Source organism: Parus major, chromosome 2 (assembly GCF_001522545.3).
Source record: "Parus major isolate Abel chromosome 2, Parus_major1.1, whole genome shotgun sequence".
In the NCBI taxonomy this organism is placed as follows: Eukaryota; Metazoa; Chordata; class Aves; order Passeriformes; family Paridae; genus Parus; species Parus major.
The window spans coordinates 69,009,426-69,020,543 of record NC_031769.1 but is presented as its reverse complement, the minus strand read 5'-3'; positions in this window follow the sequence as shown (position 1 = coordinate 69,020,543).

The window sequence follows — 11,118 nt, the reverse complement described above, 5'->3', positions numbered from 1 at the left end:
AAAAAAGCCCCCCAGACCCCCCTAAAGCACAAGAGAAAACATTAATGCATCATTAATGCTGAATGCTTAAATCTACAGAAACCAACACAACATAAAGGAAGATTCCTGAGGCAACATTAATTGGGACTTATTGTGAGTTCTGTTATTGCATATTATTATTGTTATTGATAATTGCATACATTCAACTGCATAAACAATTTGCTAAAGCTGTACACATCTGGAATGCAAAGAAGGGATGTGCAGTCGTGGTTTCTCCTACACTGTGAGACCCAGCAGGCAACACGTGCAGGAGGAACAGCTTATGGGTCACCTACAGATACACACATGTATATATGTTCCATGGACCAGCACAAGGCAAAAATTACACCCAAAATGTATTTGAGTTATTTGTGATAATTTATTTGCAGGCAAGTTTAAGATGGGGCTAACAATGCATTCTTTTAGTGCTTGCATAATTTAATTTGTTTCATCTGTTGTATCTGAAAATGCTGAGACATGACAAGAATGTAACACTCCCTAAATGGTAAAGTACTTCTATTTAGTCATTTCTATAGCCAAATGAAAACTTTGTGTTATTTCATGTCTCGTACTGCTAGTAAAACTGACGCTGAGCTAACATGCTCCAAACCCTATGCCTGTTTTCCAAAGCACAACATCCTGGGGACATATTCTCTAAATTGCCTGCAAAGGCTTTGGAAGCACACAAATGCAGCCCAGAGAAAGGGTCCCATCCATCAGTGATACTGTGCCAGAAAGGCCAGGGTCTGTCTTGGCTCCAGCAAGTAACACTGTACCTTATCAGCACCAGGCAGTCACAACTTGGCAAATGGCACTCAAGTTGATGCTGGAGGCAGGTATTATTTGCATCACTGAGATTCCCAGAAACCCCAAAGGAGATCAGATTCCTGTTCCAAGTACAAAGGAAATTGTCCCTCATGTCCAGGTAGGCTATTAACCTTTCAGAGAAGGGGTAAAGTGTGAGTGGGTCATGCTGTCAAACAATTCCCATTTCACAGGGAAAGAACTGACCCTTCTACTGAATGCTGTGGATTGAACTGGGAAGTTTGGTGTCACGACATTTTGTTAAAAATTAAATCAAGTTTAAGAAAGTAATCTCAGACACTTTATCAAGTTACCCAAAGCTGCATACTGTGACAGAACCCAGAGGTGCCCAACTTCCCCACTGGCATTTCCCATGACTAGCCAGTCCCTCCCCACCTTTTGTGCCTCCTCTTTAATCAGAAAAAAAATAATCTAAGTGCTCATGCGGTGTTGCATCTTCTTTCTACTTTTGCTTCCAGGCTCCCCAGCATCTGAGCATGGGGTAAAATAGACAGGGGGGACATTCTGCCTAGATGATTTAACTAATCTCTTGCAAATGGTCTCATGTATGAGTCTCAAAAAGACTCAGCAGTCTTGGTATTCATTGTGTTTTCACCTACATAATGGCCAAGACAGCTGAATATTGCTTTTTCCAAGGATAATAGCATTTTTATGCGTTATTCCTTTATTTTTGTGCTCACACACTGAAAAACAGCTCCAGCTGAGGAACAGCTGAAGTCAATATACTCAGTCTCTGTCCAGGTAATTATGCATCTTCCTCCCATGCTAGCTTAAGAAAATATGATAATGATAGGACATAATTATCATGTCTATTCCTCCACCCCCCCTTTTCTTACTTTCAGCATGTGGAATGGAAAACTGCAGTTAAACATTTATTATCACATATTTTTTGACATATATTCCCTATTTATCCTACATTTGAGAAATGGGAAGGATTTTGCGGGAAAGACAAAACACAAAATAGTGGGTTTAAACCAGAAAACAATACATTTGCCTCTCCTGGTACGAATTTATGTGATTATCTGATTTCTTAATTGTCTGAGTCCAGGAGAAAAGGACAAAAAATACCCAAACTATAAATATTTATATGTAGTTTCCTTCACTAATACAAGCAAAGCCAAACCACTCGATAAGGGAAGAGTTGTCAGCTCCTCTTCCACATCCATCACCAATTCTCAAATTAATTTGCCAGTGATAAAATCCACCTCAATATACTTTCTTCCCAAGGAATCAGGATTGGTTGTGAAAATTAATGTTAGTGATGTTCCCCATCTTCAGTTGTGACCAGGTGTTGCTCCTGCACATGCTCATGGGTTGACCAAAGCACAAAGACTTTTGAGTAAAGACTGGGATTTCTCAATCCCAATCTTAAATCTGAGACCAAGGGAGCTGGAGGATTTGGCTGGAGGGAGTGGGTTGGGTTGCATATGAGAAGACAATCGGCTTGTGGTCACCTAAACCACTACCTGGAAAAGCTACAGCAGTGTGGCACCTGCAATAACATTCTGGAAAACCATGACTTCCATATAGGTCCAGCACCTGGCTGTAAAAAAAGGAGTGATAGTAGACTTACAAAAAATGTAAGCACTTGAATTTTGTAATAACCAGCCTTTAACTTATGCTCCTGAGAGAGCACTTTGACTGTTGGTCTATCTAACACTGACCTTTCAATCTGTTGGCTTCCATGGGCTTTAGGAAATTCCTGTGGATTTCAACAGTTTTTGGCTTATATCCAAGGTCCATGCCTTACAGAAGCATAAAATCCATTTTGATACTTTAAACAAATATGGAGAAAGCTCCAGCCCCCCCACCCTCTGACTACAAAAATAGGACTACTTTCATTGTAGGTGTGTCTCATACTGTTTGATCATTGTTCAGCATCTTTCAAATTAGGTCCATTAGGAGGAGAAATTGCTGACAGATTCAGGTAATTTTATGCAAACCTGTTGATTTTGAAAAGAAAAAATGAAATACAAAAGCCTTGAAGACAGTCTGAATCAAATCAGAGATAATTTATCATTTTCTAGCCTGAATTCGCATTTGTTACAAGAATTTTCAGCTACTCTCTCCAAACTGTACTTCCAACTCTTTTTTTCTGTCTCCAGGACTTTCTAGGTGCTATTCTTCCTGCTTGTTTCCTGGCTATTCAGGCTAGGAACACACTTCAGTAACAGTATCTTATTGCTTAGATCTTGATTGGAGCCCTGGAAAAATATTTTCACCTTTTTCTGCTTCTTATAAATTATCCAGAGCTTGTATTTTGGACACTGAATCCATTCACATTTATTCCAGAAAAGTAGATTATCATCTTCCTTCTTGTTTCCTGAATGAAAGACACCATCATACTGACATGCTTTAATTAAGCTTCACCCAACCACCAAGAACTTCAGACATGGTTTAAGAGAGATTATATCAGCAGAGATAAAATAAATTAAAAAAAAATAATAATTATGGAGCCAAAAAGCTTCCCAAAAGGAAACAACATGTAACAGCAGCATGTATCACTCTGTGGTGACATGAAAGCCCACAAGGATTGAGTGAATGCCTGGTGAATGTACAGTAGCCACTGCTCCCCGGTATCTGCTGGAGATGAGAAGGGTAAATCAAGAAGCCAGTCACTCTGACAACAGATATAAGCCCAAATATTCTCCTTTAGAAGGGATAAAAGGAGAAAGCAGTGGACTTAATTTGTAGGTCTCATTTGGTAAATTTCATCCAGGCACATGGAAAAATTCCTGAATTGTTACATGGAGACCGAAACCAACTCCCTCATTTGGGCCTTCAACTTTTGCTTTACGCTTATGCTTCAGAGCAGCTTTTTCAACTCCAACTTCCAAATACACTGTAAGAAAATGGCTTGTAATGAAGCAAAGTTACCAACAGGATCATTGGTGAGTGCAAGATAAATGCTGGAGAAGAGTTTCAAATTACTGGAAAATTAAAATACTGTTGGGAGGTGGAGGGTTTTATTTTCAGGGGGTTTTGGGAGCTTTTTTTTTTGCCAAATCCCATTTTCAATTGAACTATTTAGTGAAAGTAACATTTGGCCAAAGCAGAGCATGATTTTCACAGAACAGCAATAAAATATTTAGCACGCTTATGTTCTCAAAAATTGAAAACAAAGCAGAACAAAATGCACAAAACAAAACATTGTGCTGAAATGGGCAGACTAGATTAGTCTTTTGGTGCAATACCTCTGGTTTTGCTCTTTGTCTGAGAAATGCCAGGCAACTGACAATTCCCACTTCATCAATAGGAGCCGGATGCTCCATCTGTGATGAGCTCTGATCTGCTTACAGTCCTGCTTACAGCTGCCATCCCAATTTAAAAGCATTCTAGGAGAAAGCTTTTTCTGTTTATAAGCTCACTTAGCCAAACTCTGTTCTTCCCAGTCACTTAAGCACACACTTAACTAAAGAGCAGGAGCAGATTCCCAAACTTAAGAGAGGCCCTGACACTGCGAGCAGGGCCAGGTTGTTTGAAGTTAAGCACATGCTTAAGTGCTCTGCTGGATTTTTGCCCAAGCCGCCAATCTTTTATAGTTAATCATTTATTACCCCGCTTATGTTCTGGTAGTTATGCTTCAGTGTGCAAATATGTAAATTGCTTTCATAAAGCTCCACGAACTGAGCACAAATAATGCTTCCTCAGCCCTCTGCAGTTCTCCAGTCCTGTGACACCTCAGATAGATCAAGTGACACTTAGAACTCACAAGAAAGTTACTTTTCCCTTAATTAAACAGAATCATTACTGTGTTCGTCTTCTTAATGGTGAGACACATTCATAGACTTGCAAAGTAAGCAAATAAATAATGCCAGTTAGCTCTAACCTGACAAGTATCACACATTTTGCCTCTAGAAGCATGTACACCGATCCATCTTCCTCCTCCACTCCCAGAGTGAGAAAAGGATCAAGCCATCAAATGTATCGTAAGCATATTTGCATAACTCTGGCACAGATTAAATTAAATCACTGCCTACAAGGGTATTTGCAATGCATCACAAGGTAATTCTCCCAAACACCAGTGACCATTTAAATTTTTCTTTCCCTCCCGAGGTTAATTGCTGTGAACTACAGGGGAATGTCACCTCCACTTACCTGTGCTCTGTTGCTTTGTCTTCAGGAAGCTCACAGATGCTGCGATTTCTCACGAAGAATTAAAATTGCCACGAGGAGAGAAAATATAGTTACTGCCATTCAGTTCCAATATATTTATTGGAATGATAGGCACCATTGCTGCCTCACTAAAACAGAGCCTTAAAACACAATTAGTTGCAGTTCTATAAATTGCAGAGCCAGTTATTCTGCGCTCCTGCCCGTGGGCCTTCCATGCACCCACTAATGAAAAGGCTGCTTTTCCCCAGATGTCAGGTACTTTTGCAAGAAATGAGCAGCAGGAAGGGAAAATGACAGAGTCTGTTCCCTTGCTCTGTAGAGCAACTTTTTGTAAAAATTTATTCTCTGTCAAGCCAACTGCCTGAAAAAAATAAATGCCGCAGTCAGCTACATTTTCTAAGAGGAAGCTTGAACACTGCTCAGATTGAGTCATATTAAAACAAATTAATGCCGACAGCTGGTCTCACAATCATTACTTGAAAGAAAACTAAACCTCAAGCTTTAAGTATAAGTTTAAAAAACCCCTAGTCCTAAACAAAGAAAGAAAGAAGAAGCAAACTAAGCAAATGGGCTCCCCCATGATAGACTGGCTGCCATCATGACCCACCAAACAGAACAAAACTCATCCCCTGAACTGTCCTGGGTTTGGGCGCTGACTGCAAAATGGTCCTAAGATTCTCCTGCAGAGCTGGGCTGGCAGATCAGGTCCTGGGCCACCCAGGACACAGATCACTGGAGAAGCAAAGGTAGGAGGGACCCTCAAGGGAAACCCTCGTGCTTGGGAAAAATAAATCTTAGACAGGGTCCACTGGATGGCTGTTTTGGGATTGGTGGGAAAACAAAGCCCCAGGAAATGAGGAGCCTCAGACAAATTTCAGAAGGCTTGTGTTCAGTTCAGGTCCTGAATGGAGCTTTGGCCATCATCCCAAATACTAGGAGGTTTTCCTGCACTATGTAATTCTTTAAAAATGAGGCACGTGTTAATTTCTTCTTTTGGCTGTAACTACCAGTTAATTACCAAGTTACAGTAAAGCAAGTAAGTTTGTAGCATTTTAAAGGAAATATAATGTGTTAAAGTAGGTTAGAAGAGACACAGAAAGATACCAGTTGTATGAAAAAATGCATGACAGTGGAAGATATTTTCCTTTCACAGTAGGTCAGATATAACCAGCCCTTGATGGAAAATATCCACTCACTTCTGGAGATCTACTGAGATGGAGACACAAATATCTGAGCAGCTAAATATAGTTCTGGATAGCAGTGCTTTGCACAGTAAGTTCTAGTGTCTCTTAACTTAATATGGAAATTGATACAAAAATAAAATCACAGCATTTTCAGAGTCTGTCTCTGCTTGTGTGCTCACCGGGACTCACACCACCAAATTTCAGCCTCTGTTGAAATTACTCTGCAATTTTTGTCTTGCACTGCCTCACATGCCAAGAAGGCAGAATAATGATGTCCATCACTAAAAGGCCACATCCATTGAGGTATATAAAGGTTACTCCACAGAAAGTCAATATGAACTGCACTGAGGTCTTGTCCTTCAGCAGTTCTGCCAGAGCGGTAAGTTAAGTTTAATTAGAGGAGTCTAGGTGTTGGTCAGAGGTTTCCCCAGCCCTAAATGCCAGTGGTTCAATTTTGCAATGCTTGTTACTGGACATGTGCCCTTTGGATCAGCTTGTGGTTGCTGAAGCTTGGAGCCAGGCTTGGGTAGGTACTGTTGGAGAGGCAAACCCCTCGAGAAGGAAGAGAAAGCAGTGGAAACAATGAGAGCCGTGGCAGTGACACATGGCTTTCTCATATTCCTCCTCCCTTCTCACTTTGAGGCAAAAACTTTGGACCCAGGTATGATTGCTTTCATAGTAATTTAAATTTAAATTCCCCAGGCCTGACTCTACAACTACTCTGTCCCTTACTCAACCACTGGCCCTGGTATCAGGTGTGCAGGACTTGGTGGCTGTACATTGGGTCACAGGACAATTCAGGTCAGAAAGGACCTCCTTGCAGCAGAGGTGAGACACGGAGAAGGAGGGTGCAGATGGCAGGAAATTCAGAGCAGAAATGGGCTCCATTCCTGGCCGTGTCCCACTGCAGTCAGAGACAGCTGGGGGAAACTTGGTCTGGTGCTTTTTCTCCCCACCACAGAGAAAGCACTGGATGATATACAGCCATTATTAACAGGTTTGTCAGCAGTACTGACCTGAGCGAAACCTTTAAGTCAGCTTCACTTTATGTAACACTAGGAGCATTTACTCTTACAACTCGCATGGAAAATAAAATGCAAACAAAACAAAGGTGTGTTGTCATCCGCTTTATATTATCCACCTTCAAAGTTAAAAAGTTATGCCAAGCATAAGTCAGTAAATAAACAAAAAAAATATGAACAAGCTTGATTTCAAAGGTCTTGGGAAGAGGGAGAGTGCCACACTTTCAGCCTTCTTCTTTCCCTTTTCAGTCCTCAAATGCTAAAATACTGTGCCCTGCCATGGGGTGAGGAGGGAGCCCTTGCAGGAAGCAGCTGGCTTCAGAGCCTGTGTAAGCCAAGGAACTGGATGCAACACTACACATCCTTGTGAACATAACTAGTGCAAGAGAGACCAGTGAGAACTGCAAATTATTTGGTGATCACCAGCTGCTGTGACGGTCAGTTCTGGCTCACCACAAGCCCTGTCTCATGGATGGATAACCAGGACTGATCTGGGGCTGTACCACACACCTGGCAGCTCTGCAAGACAGGTTCCCAGATCTTCCCCAGCCATAGAAGCTCACCAAGCAGCTTCCCAAAGACAACATACAGGAGAATAAAGTTTTTCACCTTCAAGTTAAATGAAGCCATGTGATGATTAGCTGACATCTGGAGATGTCCCACCACTGTTGACACACAGCAGAGCCCAGAGCAGGTGCAAGACAGGGAAGTTCTCCCTTCTGTACCACAACTATAGCTCCCAAAAATATTCTCTTCAGGTAGCTCCTGCTCACAGAAGCCCACATCTATCAGATGCAGAAGCATGGAACCCTCCATGTTCTCACCCTTTTTGCCAAAGACACCTGGGAGAAGTACACCACCGCCCCAAAGCCACAGACAAAGGGACTGCAGGATTCACACGAACCATCTGGAGAATTAATGAGCATCATATCCTTACAAATTAGCTGGGGTGATAAGAGCTGAAAAAAAAATTTGCATTGTGGCTTCTCTAAACCAGACACTGCAGTTTAAGGTTTGGGTGAGACCATGAATGTTCATTCACATCTTTGTTCTCATTCAAAAATGTGAAGACTGTACCAGACTTACAACTAACAGGCACGGCATGCATTGAAATTGCCAAAGCTTATAAAATCTGATTTCTTCTGTGAGGGAGAAAGGGAAGTTATTTAGTTTGAGTCATAAGAGGTCTTGATACAATCTAAGCTTCATCATTTCTGAAGAAACAGCTCACTCCCTGGGCAGATATCAAAAGGCTGCTGCGTATAGCATTGATAACAAAAAAGCAGAGAACAATTCCTAGCGCTGAAGATTACAAGACCTTTGTATAAGATGCTCTTCAGTACAGTTTCTCTTGCATTACACCACCTGATGGGCACTCCAGGATTATGGTTAGCTCTTCAGGGATCCATGGATCTGAAATCAAGAAGATAGAAGCTTTGCAGAGGTTTTTAGTTTAAAAAAATAAAAATTGTGCCACCCTTGGCATAAATTACAATGTCAATCTACCTGCCTTTTCCAGCCTGAGGTTTTCACTCTCTGGAGCCTCACCTGCTCCAGAGTCAGAGAGTGTGCAGCTCTGCTACAGGTAAAAGAAGGCAGGCAGAAGGGCTTGGGGTAATTCTGTCTTCATGTCCTTCACATGTGCTGGAAGTCTCTGCTGACTCATAACACCCCTTCTGTGGACTGAATCCTGTCAGGACCCCATCAAGAGGGATGATGATGCTCAAAGACCCACAAGTAGAACAAAAGAAAGCTTAAACCAATCCAAATACAAAATTTTACTCCCTACCTTAGCTGCTAAGGCTAGGGAGGACATTTTATTGCTTATGCCATTTGTTTCTGGAGAACATCTGTGGGAGGGAAGAGTGAACTTTGTCACATACCCCATGGGGCTGTGTAAAGCAGCTTAGTGGGATAATTTTTGACACCTCTCCATGCTGGAGTCAACCCAGAAGTGCAGGCCAAGACTTCAGCAAGAGCCTTCCCTGGGGAGATGCAAGACTAGCACAGCTAGTCCTGCCTCTCCAATGAGAGCTGCTCTCCAGCACTCCTGTGGCCTCTGATAGAAACTGAATTCACAAATGGCACAGTGATGCAAGGAAGCAGAGGGGGAAAGGGCAGCTGAGGTTGCTACCATAATGGCCCAACCAGAGCAAATGGCAAACAAGAACAAACCCCTGCAGAGCAGCACTCGGGATAAACAACAAATATTCCCCTATGCTCATTGTACCCTTTCTTCTATTACAAGGAAGGATGTAAGAAACAAAACTCACTTTGCAAGAAAAGGTGCTATGGAAACTGTAAGCAGAAAGCACAACTGATGTAGGTTGTACTTTGCACGGTCATTTCCACTTGCCTGCATACCAGAATACATAGATTATTCCTACTACCACAGACAGACAAGCAGTATTAGACACAGTGGGCTGAGATGCTGTTTTATTACCAGCCCCCTGTGGTAAAAAAAAACATCAGGCTTGAGCTCCTCTGCATTCTCAGAGACCCTGCAGTGCCAGCAGTATGTTCCTCCCAGTACCACTTGGTCTTGTCATAGATAACAAGCAGCTTTGATGAGCTTGTAGAAGATGTGACTTAAGGGTGGCAGCCCTGTGAGTCCCACATTCCCAATTTTTGAGTAAATTTCTTCACATCACATCAATGGCAGCTGTTCAGCTGCTCCCATGACTGAATTTGTTCTACAGACAGTAATTCTGCAAAGCAGTCACTCCATCAATGGAGACTGGGATGGTCAATGGCTTAGAGCTCTGTGTACTGAAGGGACAGCACTGCGGACAAGACATCAGCTAGGTGACAGAAAGCTGAGGATACACCAAGCATCCACAATGATACAGTGTGCTGTAGATACTTGTGGAGTGAGGCTGAGGTGAGGATAGCTCTCCATAGTGGACACTCACTGGATCCTGGAACAAGTGTGGAACATTCCCATGCCTACACACAGACTTTGCCGTAGTGACAACTTCCCAGCCGCTCATGGTTGCTCCTTTCCTTGGCAGTAGGGCACAACCACCAGCACCAGCCACATGTCCACCTTTAGGTGTGCAGTCTGCAGGTACAGCCTGTAACAAATGCAAAATATCTTCTGCAACTGAGGCCAGCTGTGAGGCAACATGCCCAGTAAGACCACTGGACCACCAGCTAGTGGAAAAAACAACTCTCTTAACAGTACTCCGACACCCTCAGGAGGCACTCTGAAGCTGCACAGATGACTGCAGGCCCATGATGCCATTTTTTTCTAGTACCCAACAAGCAGATGGAGGTTTGTGACTAGCTTCTCCCAGCCAAACTTCCTGCAGAGGGATGACTAGTTTTCAGAGTGTTTAACAGACACGTGACCATGGCCAAATGCCAAATGGCTGGAAAGAGTATTGGAGAAGCCCTCATGATGCATGTCTAGCCTTGGCTGCCAGCATCATGCACCATATGTATCAGCTCCCAGATAGAAAGGCCTGGCTGCTAGCTGGGAGTGTGACGCAGGGGTATTACATAGCAGTTTTTAGTGAGGGCATCATAGAATGGGCCAGAATGAACAACAGTTTTTCTTCTCCTTGCTTCTCACTTGTGACTGGTATACAGGGAATCTGCATTAGATTCATTGTGCAGCCATTACTGATGCTTGTTATCAGGAGTAGAACACAAGTGGAAAGAAAAACAAGGAAACAACAACAAAAAAAGTCTCCACATGGCATCACTTTCTGCAAACCAGCAACTGCAGATGCAGTTTCATGACCTTGTTATGCTGATCTAACTCTGGGCTGCTATGGAAACAATCAGCCCTAACCTTCCTGCCCACCCTGTCATGAATTTGACTGCTATTTAACCAGGTTCCTTTTCATTTGGATCAGTTACCCGAGTGTCATACTGCTCAGCCTGCCCAAGCTCAGGAGGCAGCATGAGAGCGCAGTCAGCAGCAGCAATTCACAGCAGGATGAGCTGAA